The sequence below is a fragment of the Meriones unguiculatus genome, assembly GCF_030254825.1.
Source record: "Meriones unguiculatus strain TT.TT164.6M chromosome 13 unlocalized genomic scaffold, Bangor_MerUng_6.1 Chr13_unordered_Scaffold_37, whole genome shotgun sequence".
Lineage (NCBI taxonomy): Eukaryota > Metazoa > Chordata > Mammalia > Rodentia > Muridae > Meriones > Meriones unguiculatus.
The window spans coordinates 3,735,739-3,752,439 of record NW_026843647.1 but is presented as its reverse complement, the minus strand read 5'-3'; the positions used below and the strand labels follow the sequence as shown (position 1 = coordinate 3,752,439).

Here is a 16,701-nt window from a genome sequence, read left to right as displayed (position 1 = left end):
TTGATTATTGAAGTCTGTGGTAAGTACAGAAGTCACATCATGCCAGAAGATTATGAGATTCATGACAATAGAATCATCCCTTATTTTTCTGTTTTCCTCCTTTTCTTACCAGGTGGCTTTTCTTATATGAGATAGAGATTTTGAATTGTTCTTTAGCAATCACATAAAGACAATTTGCACTTATGTCTGTAGAAGGCGGAAGAGATAACATGAAGGTGAGTGATACCAGTTGGCCAGTTTATTCCTTCTCTTTTGACATTTTCTTTTGGTGATCTGTCATTTTCTTCAGAAATTTCATGTGTCCAGTGTTCTCCATATTCTTTAGTTGGATGATTTTATTCTCCTGAAAAGATTAAATTAAAACCCTTGCCCATCCCTAATTCTGGGGTGAGGGTTGTGCCATTTTGGGCATGTTATATCTTTTATAGAGCAAAATAGTTGTTTTTTTTTTTGGAAATAGAAAAAGTATAATATCTCAATTAAAGTTAAAAAATCTTTGAAAGTTTACAAATATACTTTAAAGTCTATTTATTTCTAGATAATAAAGGGCATTCATTTTGATTTTCAGCCTGCCTTTTACAAGCAGCTTTTAAATAAAATCACTATAAATCCTATGTGCCTGCCTCTGCCTCCCAGGTGGTATGTAAAAGGCATGTGCCTCCCACATGCTGGGATTAGGGATATGAACCACCAACACCTTGCCATTGGAACTCCTGAATTTAGAAAACAACTAATTAATAGAGAACTGCTTGTCTCTGCTGGGATTAAATGCATGGTCTATCACCACACTGTTCAAGTATGTTATATTCACTCCAAATTATTCCAACTCAAACAAGTTTATACCTTTGAATTTACTTCAAACATTTTAAACCTCTTAACTGTTTTTAATATGAAACAACAAAAGTATCCTTTTTTATTTAAGAAGAAATCACTAGTCTTTATAAGTTTGTTTGGACTCAATGACCAAGCTCTCTGATGAACAGTTACCTCTGCTAATTCAGAAGATCTCTACTATTCAAATCTAATCGTTATCAATTTTGATAGGATCCACCTTTCTTTTCCTGTAGAAACATTCGGTTTTACCAGTGAAGACACAGTTCAGTAGTTTCTCACTGTCTACTCCTTTTAGTTATGTTTATTTCTTTTTGTTCTAGAGTATTTAGGTGTGATGTTAAGTTGCTACTAAGAGATCTTTCTGATTATGTTTTCTGAATGTACTTAGTGCTATGAACTGTCTTTGGGTCAACATTTACATTGTGTACTATGAGTTTTGATATGCTATGTATTCATTTCATTGACTTCTAGAAAGTCTTTAATTTCTTTATTTCAGTTTTGATCCATTTTTTATTCAGTAGAGAGTTATTGAATTTCTATGAGTTTGTAAGCTTTCTATTGTTTTTGTTATTGGTGATGTGCTGCTTTAAACCTTAGTGGTCTGATAGGATGCAGGTAGTTATTGCAAATTTCTTATAACTTTTGAGGCTTCCACTGTTCAAGTATATCATCAATTTTGTAGAGCAATACATGATTTGCTGAGAAGAGGGAACAATCTTTTGTGCTTGGGTGGATGTTCTGTAAATATTATTTGGGTATATTTAGATTTTTGATGTTAGCTTAGCTGGAGCATTTCTCTGTTCAGTTTGGTCAGGAGGACCTGTCCATTGGTGAGAGTGATATATTGAAGTCTTTCCCTATCAGTTTATGAGGGCCAGGATGTGATGCAAGCTGCAGAAGGGTTTCTTTTATAACTTGGGTATTCTTAGGTTGGGGGCATAGATGTTAAGTATTGAAATGTTTTATTGCTGGATTTTTTTAATACATCATGTCCTTTGCCATCTTTTGATTAGTTTTTTGAAAGCTGTTTCATTAGATATTAAAATTGCTATACAAGCTTGATACTCTAGTCCATTTATTTAGAATATCTTTTTCCAAACCTTTACCCTGAGATAATGTGTATCTTGATGTGAAGCTGTGTTTGTTGTATTTAGAAGAAGGGTGGATTCTATTTTATCATCCATTTTGTGAGTCTGTGTCTTTTTATTGGTGAATTTGGGTCAATGTTATTAAGAGATATCATTGAACAGTGATTGTTATTTTGGTGGTGGTGGTGGTTTTAGTACCTTGAATGGAGCTGTATTTATAGATACATATTATTTAAAATTGACCTTTTTATGGAACATCTTATTTTCCCCATTTGGTGATTGAAAGTTTCTGGGCATAGTTAGTAATTTGTGTTGGCTTCTGTAGATTTTTAGAGTCAGAAGCACACTGTCTAAGCCCTTCAACTTCTAGCATTTTTATTGAGAGTACAGGATTAATTCCAATAGATCTGCCTTTTTTTGTTTCTTGATTAGTTTTTCTTTGTTTGGGTTTGTCTGATTGGTTGGTTAGTTTGGCTTGTTTGATTGATTTCAGTTGCAGCTTTTCATATTCTTTCTTTGTTCTGCTTGTTTAGTGTTTTGATTATTCCGTGCTAAGAAGACTTTCTTTTCTGGTCTGGTCTCTGGTATTTTGTATGCTTCTTGTGCCTTGATAGACATCTTCTTCTTTAGGTGAAGAAATTTTTCTTGTATGATTTTGTTAAAAATATCTTCTGGACCCTTGATCTCATCCTTCTGCTAATCTGATTATCAACATGTTTTGTCTTTTCATAATGTCTCAGAGTTCTTGGATGTTTTGTGATAGGGAACTTTTGGATTTAACATTTTCTTTGACACGTGTATCTAGTTCAGCTTTTTTTTCTGTTTTTTGTTGTTGTTGTTGTTTTTGTTGTTTATTTTCAGACAGGATTGCTTTTTATAGCCTTTGCTGTCCTGGAATAACTTTGTAGACCAGGCTGGCCTCAAACTCACAACAGTCCAGCTATTTCTGCCTCCCTGAGTTCTAGTGTTAAAGTAATGTGTAAACACACCTGTCTTCAATTTCTCTATTTTGTATTTAGTGCATAAATTTATCTCCTTGATCTCTGTTTTCTGTGTGAACCTTGCCTCTGTATTTCTTTGCTGTAGTCTTTAAATTTTTCATTTCCAGGATTCCCTGAATTTCTGCATTTAAAAAATAACTCTCTTTTGGGTTTTTGAGCCTGGGATTCTCTGTGTAGCATATGCTGTCTTTGCCTTGCTTTGTAGACCAGGGTAGCCTCAAAGTCACTCTGCTGCCCCGACCCGCAGGACCTAGTTATTCGTGGGGGCGAAGGGGGTCGCAGCCTGTAAAAGATGAGCGGGAGAACGGAAGGACTCAAGCAAATGTACACTTGTCAAGAGTCAAATTTTATTGAACCGAAGTAGGCTTTTAAGGCCAACCTTAGATAGGGGCGGGGCGAGGGAGGAGCGTAGTGCAGAATCCTTTTTACTCAGGGCAGGTTGGAAAGGCCTACTTTAGAACCTCTCAGCTCAGGAAGGGGCAGGGTGGAAGTTACAGAATCTTCTTGCCCCGGGTCCTGGAACACTTTGCAGTTATTATAGGAAGTCAAGGCACAGTTAACACATCTCTGTAACTGTCAAGCAACCAGGTGCAGCAGGGTGGGAGGGAGTGAGAAAAGGTCGGAAGTTTCTCGGGGCTTGTCTCCACCACTCTGCCTCTTCCTACCCAAGTGCTGAGATCACAGGTGTGCACCACCATGGTCAGCTTGTTTTTGCTTTCTTTATTGATTATATTTACATATTTCCAGAATGTGTTTCATTCTGTCATTCTCCATTCAGCAGAGGCCTGGAGCTCAGCTTCCAGATGGAGAACAGTGGTTCCATATCTCTCAGGGGCAGCTAAAACACTTTAGGGCAACACCCATGTTCACTAGGTGGGGGTATGGAAATAATTTTCTATTGACTGTTACAGGTAGCTAGCTCTTTTAGAATGAAATCATGAGTGGTAGTGGAAATTCTGGTATTCCAGAGCCTATGGAAATACCAAAGTGTTACCATTCTCGGATAAGCTGCTATGCCTTGCTCTGAGGACTTTCACCTCAGAGGTTCAAGTAAAAGTCCATGCCTGGTTAGCTTGCAACCAAGACATAGGCCTAGTGAGACACAGACCCAGTGAGGCCTAGGCCAAGTGGGCCAGTGAGCAAGCCCAGAGGGGGATAAATGATGAATCTCAGAGGCCATGATGGAAGGCTGATTGTATCAGGTGGCATACATCCAGCCAGCACGCATGCACTCCCAGCATGTTAGTTTGAGGTCAGAATTTATAAACCTTGGCCAGAGGGAAGGATTTTGAGGATAAATGTCTGATTTGCTGGGGTCTAGGGGTCAAGGATAATTGGCTCACATATAGTGCTACCATGACTCATTTTCCATGCAGTAGCATGGTCCTATCACAAGAAGGAGAACACAGTACTCAATTATCTTATAGATGTGGGGGAAAAAATCTCTGAGTACAGTTGAAAGCCCCTGCTGAAGATTAAGATCCTTAGCAGGGTGATCTATTTCTAGGAATTCCCAGATGCTTGTTCTAGCAGTTTTCTTCACAGGAAAGGGTTTGCCTAATAATCTACCCTAGGGGTATGTGAGGCTCTTTATATGACTCAGGGTCATATAGATCAGGAAGCAGATTTTTAGGCCCTTCACTGAGAAAACAGAGTTCACCATCAAAGACTGAATATAAATAAGTGGCTATCCAGAGGTGTCAGACTTCACCCTAATCCAGCAAAGCCTCACATCCCTCAAATGTTTGTTGTTTCATGGTTTTATTTAAGGAATTTATTGGTTTCCTCCAATTGTTTGATTATTATTTGCCTGGATTTCTTTATGGAACTTATTCATACCACATACCACAGCACATCCTGAATATATAAACATAGCTGAAAGCACAAGAAAAAGATCTTAAAACAAAATACACAAAGATGATATTGGTAATTAAAGCAATTAGTGCAAAAGGAGATGTTTAAGCGTATAGTACAAACACACTGCTTCTTTAAAATTCTGATTTCTTCCACTTGGCTTGAGAAGTTTGCATTTTACACTGATGCAGACCTATATCCAACCATCAGTCATAGAAAATAATATGGTTTCCAAGTGATTCTAACATATATTTTTCTTTATTGTAAGAGTATGAGATAATTTTAGTAGACAAAATCATATTTTCTAATATTGAAACACTTGTATGCTTTAATGGAATCTCTTCAATTGGAATAGCCCTCCACCTCTAATTCATTTTTATTGTTGGCAAAGGAAAGAACCAGAATGTACAAGTTCAGTGCTGGCCAGGGAATTCTTTGACTCTAATCCTATTGTATTTGCTTATAGGACTGTGTTATATTTATAGGCATGTCTTTGTATTTCCTTTTGACAGGGGTGTATGTATATTGTGTGGTTTGATTAGTCATAACTCTATTGTGTCTCTTGAAAGTGATAGACCTTCACCTATTTTTGCCTTTTAAAAATTTATGGTATATTTCCTTGAGTTTTTGTTGATTTGTAGACTTGATTTACAGAAATAATTTTACTGTTCTTTTCTTGATCATAAAGGCTTGTCTCTCCTTATTTCTTAGTATATATGTGTTTTCAAATTGTTGCAATCATCAATGTCTCAAATTTTTCTGCTTAAGTGATTCATAGAGTTAACACATTGGTTTTGAGTTTTTAAGACTTTCTCATATATTGTTGTCTCTGTGTCCTAATTAGCTTCAGTTGTCAACATTTCAAAGCCTACAGTAATCTGAGGGAACCTCAAGAAATGGCATGCCCTCATCAGAAAAGCTGCTTGCTATATCTGTGAGAGATTGTGTTGATAGATGTTTGATGTGGGGAGGCTCTTCCACTGAGAGATGCAATATCCCTAAGTAAGTGGGCCTGGGCTGCATAAGATAACTACCTGAGCATGAGACAGTGATGAAGGAAGAGACCAACCCAGGAAACATTTGCCCATCGCTTTTGCCCTAATTTTCTTCAAGCTTGACATTCTATGCTAAGCTCCCAAAATGGTGGACTGTGATCTGACAGTACCAAACTAAACAAGTAAACCCATTCATGACCTGAGACACTTTTGTTAGGGGATTTAGTCACAGTAACAAAGAAGCAAATTCGAACAAAAATCATATGCAAAGAGTGATTTAGCTGTGGCACAGAATCTTGGAATGTTCTCTTTTTAAGGTATGTGGAAATCATCATGATTTCAGATGGCAAAAACATTAAAAATCTGTATACACAGCTTCATCAGCTATTCTGGTAGGACCTAGAAGATAAAGAGTGTTGAGAGTAATGCAGACAGAGAAAGTCCAGGCCATAGGATTTCAGTGGAAAATAGATTCCATGGAAAATTAAGCTAGAGGTCATTTGTGTGATATTTTAGCTGCACATCATACTTATTCTGCTCATGCCTTGAAATTTAGTAAGGCAGAATTTAAAAAATAATGGATGGGATTTCTTAGATGGAATATTGAATCTGTTGAATGGTTATTATTAGAGAGACATTCAGGACCACAGTGAAAGACAGACAAGTGGAGTAGAAATAATTGTAAAGTCTTTGGTTTGTATAGAAAAACAGTACTAGGTAGTTTCAGATGGCAGTCATGTGATGAAACAGAGACAGAATTTTTCAAGGAGATTATCACCATCAAAGAAAAGATCCTAGCTCTAGATTTGAAGCCTAAAATGATATTCCTAGAGAAAATTCCTTCCTGCTAATTCTTCTGTTAATGGAAGGAGGACTCAAAGTGATTCCTAGCACCAGGAATGAACTTCATATAAAGCCTGCTCCAAATGGACCAAGTGTGGCACAGTCCATCCAAATTTTGAATCCAAATTAACAGGCTCACCCTGTTGTGATTTTTCTGGAAACAAGAAATATGTAAAATTTAGCATAATAGATTCTTTGTGGTTTCTAATCAGCACTGTGTCAGCCTTCTGTGTTTGGCAGAGTCAGATCACCAGTGAAGATACTGTAAATGTTCATTGCATGGCGCCATGAGGGTGAAGCCTGAGTTGCATCTTGACACTACAAGATGTTGAGATACCTAAGTTATGAGACACCTGTCATAAAGAGCTGCCTATAGGGATTGGAAGTAACCAATATGAGAAATGTATGAGACGTTACATAGATAGGACCCTCTAAGCCTTTTGAAACAGCAACAGGATTTGCTGTTTTCCTTGCTGGTCTTCTTTCCTTGGTATAGTCTTCCCTCACTATGTATACATTCCTATCTACTGGAATGGGAAGAGGTATTCTGTGCATCTATGTTGGAATGATGTAACTTACTTCTGATGTGGCGGTGAAGAGATTTTTCTTATATGTCAGAAGAGACTGGACAATTAAACAGTGTATGAGTTATTGCCAAATTTTAGGATCATTGAAGTTAGACTACATTTTCATCATGGGATGGCCATAAGTCAGTAGTGAATTTGGTCATAAATTATTTGATTTAAATCAAAAAAGCTCCCAGAGAAGATGATGTTTTTGGTTTTGACGTTGAATGAAAAAGATTCTGTGTATCCCAGGCTGTCCTCAGAGTTAGTATGTACACCAGGCAGGTTTTACACTTACAGGTTTGACTCCTGTTGAGTGTTGGGGTAAAATTTAGGCCAAGACACCTGGCATCAACATCATCATCACTGGCTGGTGAGTCTGGAATGTAGGGGTTTTGGGTTTTTATTTAGTTTAGTTTAGTTTTGTCTATGTAAGCATAGGATTCTGTGGTGATCTTCATCCACATCATGTATTTGAAATTTGGCAGAGAGTATATTTAACTTTTTAGGGGGCATGTATTCATGACATTAACACTGTCTGAGCTTTCTGAGTCATTGAATTGCAGGGGTGTAGTGTTTGTTTTTTAAAACTTTATTCATGCATTTTTTCACATTTAATTTATTTTTTATTTAAAATTGTTTTTTATAATTTATTCTCTGACATGAACTTGGCTCTTTAATCACTCCTCTTGGTGGGTCCAGCCTTGCAAGGCCACAGAGAATGATGATGCAGCCATCCTTGATGAGACCTGATAAGCTAGTGTCAGATAGAAGGGGAGGAGTTCCTCCCTATCAGATTAGGGAAAGGGCATAGGAGAAAAGAAAGAGGGTTGGTGGGATTTGGACTAGATGACGGAGGGGGCTATAGTGGGTATACAAAGTGAATAAATTGTAATAAATAAAATTTAAAAATAATTTAACATCTCAATTGTATCTTCCTCCCTTGTCTCTTCCTTGTCTCATCCTCCATTCCTCTTTCCCCTTTTTCCAATTTTGTCAGATAGGAGGAGCCCTCCTCTCCTACCAGCTGACTCCAACTTATCAAATCTCACTAGGACTGCCTACATCCTCTTCCTTTGTGGTATACCAATGCCTCCTCCACCATGGGGAAATTATCAAAGAGCAGGCAACAGAGTCCATGTCAGAGCCAGCCCCTACTATCCTTACTATGGATCCAACATGGAGACTGAGCTGCCTCTCAGCTACATCTGAGCAGGGGTATGGGTCCTCTTCATGAATGGCTTTGGTGGGTGCATCAGTCTCTGCATGTCCCCACAGTCCCAGATTTGTTGGCCTTGTTGGTCTTCTTTTGGAGCTCCTGTCAGCTCTGAGACTTTATATTCCCCCACTCTTTCCTATGACTCGCTGTGCTCTGCTCAAAGTTTGGTTGTGAGTCTTAGCATCTGCTTCAATCCCCTACTGGGTTGAGTCTTTCAGAGGACATGTATGTTAGGCTCTCATCCTGTTCCCTCTCTTCAGTCATGTCTGGTATCAATTCTATTTGCACTTTTTAATGAGAATTGAGCATCCTCCATAGGGTCCTCCTTCTTATTTAGCTTCTTTAGGTATGTGAATTGTAGTATGCTTGTCCTGTATTATGGCTATTATCCATTTATAAATGAGTATATACCATGCATGACTTTCTGGTTCTGGGATACCTCACTCAGGATGATCTTGTCTAGTTCCATCCATTTCCCTGAAAATTTCATGATTTCCCTGTTTTTAATATGTGAGTAGCATTCCACTGTGTAAATGTACCACAATTTCTATAACTGTTGTTCCATTGAGAGACATGTAGGTTGTTTCCAGATTCTGGCTATTATGAGTATAGATGCTGTGAACATAAGTGAGCAAATGTATTTATTGAATGGTGGAGCATCTTTTGGAAATATGCCCAGGAATGATATATTGAGACTTGAAGTAGCACTATTTCCAATTGTCTGAGAAAGCATCAGAATGATTTCTAATGTGGTCATATAAGTTTGCACTCTCACCAGCAATGGAGGAGTGTTTTCCTTTCTCCACATCCTCACTAGCATGTGCTTTCTCTTCAGGTTTTGATCTTAGCCATTCTGATGGAATATCAAAGTCATTTTGATTTGCATTGCTATGATGACTATTGACATTTAGCATTTATTTAAATGTTTTTCCACCATTTGATATACCACTGTGGAGAATTCTCTGTTTAGTTATGTGCCTCAGTTTTAAAGTGGATTATTTGGTTTGTTGGAGTTTAATTTCTTGAGCTCTTTATATATTTTGTTTATTAGCCCTCTCTGCTGTATGTAGGGTTGGTGAAAAGCTTTTCTCAGGCTGTAGGCTGTTGATTTGTTCTATTGACAGAGTTCTTTGATTCACAGAAGGTTTTAGTTTCATGAGATTCTATTTATTAATTGTTGATCTTAGAGCCAGTGCTCTTGGTGTTCTTTTCAGGAAGTTTTATCTTCTATGCCAATGTGATCAAGGCTTTTTCCCACTTTTTCTTCTAACTGATTTAGTGTGTCTGGCTTTATGTTGGAAGTCTTTGATCAACTTGGACTTTAGTTTAGTGCAGGAATATAAATATGGATCTATTTTCATTTTTCCACAAGTATATTTCCAGTTAGACCAGCACATTTGTTGAAGATGTTGCCATTTTTCCATTGCATGGTTTTGGCTTCTTTGTGAAAAATCAAGTGTCCATAGGTTTGTCGGTTTATTTATGAGCCTTCGCTTCAGTTCCATTGATTCACCATTCTGTTTCTGTAATTGTACCATGCTGCTTTTATTACTGTTGCTTTATAGTATATTTTGAGATAAGGGATGGAGAAACTTCCTGAAGATCTGTTATTTTACAGGATTGTTTTAGCAATTCTGTTTTTTTTTTTCCACATGAAGCTGAGAATTGTTCTTTCAAGGTCTGTAAGGGATTGTGTTGATATTTTGATGGGGATATCATTGAATCTGTAGATTGTTTTTGGTAATGTGGCAATTTTTACTATGTTGATCCTACTGATCCATGAGCATAAGGATATTTATGGTTTTTTTCTAGCTATTGTGAGGCGTGTTGTTTCCCTAATTCTTTCTCAGGCAGTTTGACTTTTGTACACAGGTGTGTTACTGATTTTTTTGTATCCAACCACTTCACTGAAGTGTTTTTTCGATTGTAGGCATTCCCTGGTAGAACTTTTGGGGACACTTATCTATACTGTCATTTCATTTGTGAATAGTGATACTTTGACTTCTTCCTTTTCAATTTGTATCCCCTTAAACTCCTTTGTTGTCTTATTGCTCTAGATAGGACTTCAGATACTGTATTGAAGAGATTTGGAGAGAGTGGGTAGCCTTGCCTTGTCCCTGAGTTCAGTGGAATTGATTTAACTTTCTTTCCATTTAGTTTGATGTTAGTTATAGGATTGCTGTGTATTGCCTTCACTGCTTTTAGGTATGTGCCTTATATCCTTGGTCCCTTTGGGACTTTAAACAAGAATAAGTGTTGGATATTGTCAAATGCTTTTGCAGCATCTCTGGAAATGATTGTGTGGTTGTTGTTCTTGTTTTTTTATATTTATTTATATGATAGTGGTCATGGTGGATGATATCTTTAATATGTTCTTGTATTTGGTTTGTATTTTATTGAGTATTTTTGCATCATTGTTCATAAGAGTGATTGGTCTGAAGTTCTCTTTCTTTTTGGGTTTTGAGGATTTATCAAGGTTGCTTCCATTTATATTTTATAAAATAGTTATAAGAATATAGATATTCTCTCTTCTTTGAAGCTCTGGTAGAATTCTTCCCTGAAATCATTTGGCCCTTGGTTGGGAGTCTTTTGATGTTTGCTTCTATTCACTGAGGGGATGTAAGACTATTAAATTTCTTTACCTGATCTTGATTAAACTTTGGTAAGTGGAAACAATCAAAAATTGTATATTTCATTTTGATTTTCAAATTTTGTTGCATATAGGATTTTGACATAAGAGCTAATGTTTGTTTGGATTTTCTAATTGTCTGTGATATCTCTCTTTTTATCAGACTTGGTTGATTTGGATAGTGTCTTTCTGCCATTTTCTTAGTTTGGCTAAGAATTTGTCTATGTTTTTTTTTTTATTTTCTCAAAGAACTAGCTCCTGGTTTTGTTGATTCTTTGAATTGTTCTCTTTGTTTCTAATTTGTTGATTTCAGCCCTAACTTTAGTTATTTCTATTGGTCTACTTCTGTTGGGTGTGTCTGTTTCTTTGTTCCTAGCGTTTTCAGGTGTGCCATTTAGTTGCTTGTATGGGAAGTCTCCAATAGCTTATGAAGGCACTTAGTGCTATTAAAGCTCTTCTTAAGACTGATTTCATTGCATCCCATAAGTTTGGGTATGATGTGCCTTCATTTTCATTGAACTATAGAAATTTCTTTATTTCTTCCCTGACCCAGATTTCATTGAGTAGGGAGTTGTTCAGTTTCCATGTATGTGTAGGCTTTTTGCTATTTCTGTTATTGTCGAGATCCATCTTTGCTCCATCATGGTCTGATAGGATACAAGATATTACTTCAATCTTGTATCTGTTGAGGCCTGGTTTGTGACCTATTGTATGGTCATTTTTAGAGAAGGGTCCGTGAGGTGCTGAAAAGAAGATATATTCTTTTCTGTTTGGGTGAACATTTCTCTAGATATCTGGTAGGTCCATTTAGTTAATGATATCCATAGTGTCATTATATCTCATTTTAGGTTCTGTTTCACTTCTCTATTCTTTGATGATATTAAGTTGTGGTTGTCTCTCACTATTAATGTGTGGAGACTGAAATGTTCTTTAAACTTAATTAATGTTTCTTTTACGAATGTGGGTACCCTTGAATTTGAGGCATAGTTGCCCTGAATTGAGACACCATCTTGGTGGAATTTTCCTTTTATGAGTTTGAAGTATCCTTCCTCATCCCTTTCATTTAATTTTGGGTGAATGTCTGTTTTATTAGATATTAGAATCGCTATTCCTGCTTGTTTCTTGTGTCCATTTGCTTGAAAACCACATTCCTGCTTCAACAGCCCAGGAACTTTTTCCAGGGATTAGCTCAATGATCAGAGGTTGGAACCAATTTTTCCCTCACCAGTGGGTTTCCTTTCACCTGGGAAACACAGTCAGTGGTGTTTTGTGGCCTACTGTTCCAACTATTGGTCACTGTGCATTCTCTGTTACCCTGCTGATCATACACAGTGTGCAATCAGCTCTGCCATCTGGGATCTGTTTTTTTTTTAATTTTTACTGAATATGAGTATTTTGCTTGTATGCATGACTATGCAACTCTTGTTTGCCTGCTCCTCAGTATTCAGAAGATCGCATCAGAACTCATGAACCTAGAACAATGAATAGTAGTGGGTTACATGTAAACACTGACAATTGAGCCCAATTATTTGCAAGAGCAGCAAGAGCTCCTCACTGCTGAGCCATCTCTCCTGCCTATGTTGCTTATTTATCATCAGCATTTATGTTGCTAATATTTTTCTCTTTCTATTTTTACCTGTTTAAACATGCATTCCCTTTTAGTAAGATCTTATTAATGTTATAGTTTAAGCTGTGGCACTGCTGGTTTCTGGAAGATTAATAAAGATTTGGATTGAATGTATAATTCCTTATAGGAGCTTCAGTAAATATCTCTGAGTTTTTTCTAACTATTATATTTGTTTGATTGACATTTACAATATAGGTCTGGCTGTCCTGAAACTCTTTGCATAGATTATGCTGGCATCCAACTCAATGAGATTCACCTGCCTCTGCCTCCTGAGTGATGGAATGAGAGACATAACTGAATACACTCAGCTAGTCCATCATTTTTTTGTAGTTAACAAATGTTCATGAATTTCTCTGATATGTACTCAGTACTGTCCATCTATTCATTTCTCTCTGTGTCTCTGTCTCTATCTTTCTCTTTTTATTTTACTCTCTTCTCTCTGTTTGTCTTTGTCCACATTAATTGGCATGTCTATTCCAAGGCTATATCCTATTATAAAAGTTCAGATATGACACAGTTATTCAGTTTTCTTCTAAGAATTACTTATGGATAACATTAGCACTTCCTTTTTAATATAAAAGCTTTAATCTTTATTTTTCAACTATAGACTATACATGAGTTGGAAAGGAGAATATACAAAACAATTTTCAAATAAAAATCATGGGTTCTATGTCTTTTATCTGGTCACTCACAAATATGATCTTATCAGCTATGATTGTTGTTGTTTGCCACCTCACATTATTTTTATCCATGTATTTACTGTACTCCACTTTCCCTTCCACAAATATATGAGCCCCCCCTTTTCACATACTGATATGCCACTTCACTGAGGCATGGTTAGAACATGATATTCAGTGCCATGTTGTCTTTTGACTGACGCCACCCATCTCTTCACTGTCTCCTGATAGCCACATCTCATTTGTTGCTAGATAAAATATCATGACTGTGTTTTTTCCTTCCACCTGTCTCATGACAGGGTCCTGACCTACTCGCCCAAGTAACTGAAGACAATTCATAGATCACTCAAGAACCCAGCTCATGGCTAATTCATATTCATGTCTTACAAACTAATGAAACTCCTTTAACACAGGTTTTCAAAGCATGCCTTTGGTTTCCCTTACAATCTAACCTTTAGGCTATTTCTTCTCTCCTCCTTCACCTGATGCACAGCACTCGACTGTATAACACTAGCACTTCTGTGTCAGAATATAAATGGAAGAAGCACTAGAATTATATGATTATATTGCCAATGAAATATAAATTTATATTGTTGCCACTGTTTCTGCCATACAAATGTATGGCATATTTTAGAATTCAGTGACCTTCAATGATGTGCATGTGAAATTCAGCCAAGAAGAGTGGGCTTTGCTTGAACCTTCCCAGAAGCAACTCTACAAAGATGTGATGCTAGAGACCTGTAAAAACCTCACTGCTATAGGTAAGGCTGCAAATTTTCTTTCACTTTTAAAATAAGGAGACAACTCTTACTTTGTTATTGATTCTCTTCTGTAATTCCAATTGAGACTGAGGAGGAATGAAGTGAATAAATAAGGCATGCTTCTAAGGGTCACAGAAGATAGTGATTTATGTTTTGCCTTAATCATAATATATTTCCAATAATATATATTTTCTGGTACTATATTTTAGGTTACAATTGGGAAGACCATAATATTGAAGAACATTTTCAAAGTTTTACAAGTAATAAAAGGTAACTTTATTTGCATGCTGATACAGATATGAATCTTAAGAAATTTTAATGTGTCCTGGAAGTTAGTTTGCCTGTTTGTTTGTTGGCTGTTTTTTATTTTCATTTTTTTAAATATTTTTTTTTTGTTTTCTGTGTAGCTGTGGCTTGACTTAGACTTGCTTTTTAGGTCAGCCTGACCTCAAAATCACACAGATCTGCCTGCTTCTGCTTCCACAAGTGCTGGGATTAAAGACATGTACCAGCACACCTGGCTGTGTCCTGGAAGTTTTAAAGAAAATCAACAGCATAAAAACAGCACTGCTTTAAGTGTACTGATGATCATTAAAATCTCACAATTCCATGTACTTCAATGACATGTATCTGATTTGTGTTTGCAAGGCACTCCCCTAAGATAGAAGAAAATAAAATAATGTTGTAACAGAAAATACCATTTGAATCATATGGACATTACAGCTACTGACTTGAACTGCCAATCTGTTTAGTATCATTCTATCTACTCAGATATTGTAAGAGGTATACACATTGAATTGGTGATCAGTATGTGTCCAAAACCTTCTAATAAGCAAAAATTTCATAGTACAACCAATGTTACTCATTTTCATGCAGTAACATTGTAAAGTTTTTTGAAAGGAGCAGCTTATGAGAATCAAGAATATTGTTGTGGAGAAACCTTAATCCCTATATGACATGTTTATGATGAACAGAAAACAAACTGTATTAATTCAATGTGGGAATCTTTTATTATTCTTGTAAATTAAACTGGTATATCATATGTGAAAATGTTCCTAAGACACATGAGCATAGGGATATTGAAAGAAATAGTGTCCCTGTCTTTCTCCAAGAAAAATTGATTTTGTAGTACACCCACTTTTAGTAAATTTTCTGAATGTGATAAATGGATACTGTTAATTAGTTTTTCATCTTCACTGAGAATTCATCAGCAAACTCATACTGCTGAAAATACCTATGAATACTAGGAATTTGGAACTTCTGCTGGTCCTGGTCATTTACATTGTAAATGAAGTATCATTCATAGAGTACAAAAATTTGAAAATGGAATTGCTGTGGTAAAACTCTGAATTCTTAAATACTCTTCATATATAGGAGAAAACCTCTTATAGAAAAATGGTGCTCTAAAAGTGCACCACATAACCAATGCTCTTACCATCACAGGGATCTTCAAAAATACCCATAATGAAGGGGAATACCATGAATGTAAATAAAGTGATAAAACTTTAAAATTTGATTCTTCTTTACCATTAGACCAAATTATGAAATTAATTCATATAGATAAACATATTTATTAGTGTACTGAAATGACTGTGGTAAATCTTTCACATGTGCCAATTTTCTTTGCAGGCATGAAAGCAGTCATACTGGAGAGAAACCCTTTAAATGTGGTAAAGCCTTCCCCTATATCACTGTTCTCATACAGCATAAAAGAACACACACAGGAGAGAAGTCTTACAAATGCAATCAATGTGGTAAAGCCTTTGCAAAAAACAGTCATCTCATGCGGTGTAAACACATACTGGAGAGAAACTTTATGAATGTAACCAGTGTGGCAAAGCCTTTGCAAAAAAGAATAATCTCACACGGCATAAAAGAACACACACTGGAGAGAAACCTTATGAATGTAACCAGTGTGGTAAAGCCTTTGCACAAAACAATCATCTCTTAAGCCATAAAAGAACACACACTGGAGAGAAGCCTTATGAATGTAACCAGTGTGGTAAAGCCCTTGCAGAAAACAATACTCTCTTATGCCATAAAAGAACACACACTGGAGAGAAACCTTATGAATGTAACGAGTGTGGTAAAGCCTTTGCAGAAAACAGTAATCTCATACGGCATAAAAGAACACACACTGGAGAGAAACCTTATGAATGTAATGAGTGTGGTAAAGCATTTGCACAGCAGAGTAGTCTCCGAAAACATGAAAAAACACACAGTGGAGAGAAGCCTCGTGAGGGTAATTAGTGTGATAAAACCTTTGCATGTAATAGTCATCTCCTAAGACAAGAACACATTCTGGAGGGAAACCATATGAATATAACTATGTGGCAAAGCCTTTGCACGTAACATCTCCTAATACATAAAAGAACACCTACTGGAAAGAAGTTGTCTGACTGCAACCAATGTGAATAAACTTTTGCACTTCAGAATCATCTAAACACTCATGAAAGAAATCCTAATTGACATAAAGCCTATGACTGCTTTTTACATGGTGAAACCATTCCATATTTGTATAATTTTCATCATCATGAAAGGATTCATATTGAAGAGAACTTATGAATGTGTTAAAATGGTGAGGCCTTGCACAAATCTAGAGTCATC

The 16,701-nt window shown here is 36.5% G+C and overlaps 1 pseudogene; it reads left to right on the top strand.

Annotated features, from left to right (window-relative positions):
• LOC132650950 (zinc finger protein 431-like) overlaps positions 1–16,323 on the top strand; it is a 113,225-nt pseudogene extending 96,902 nt beyond the window's left edge.
• The last annotated feature ends 378 nt before the right edge of the window (positions 16,324–16,701 follow it).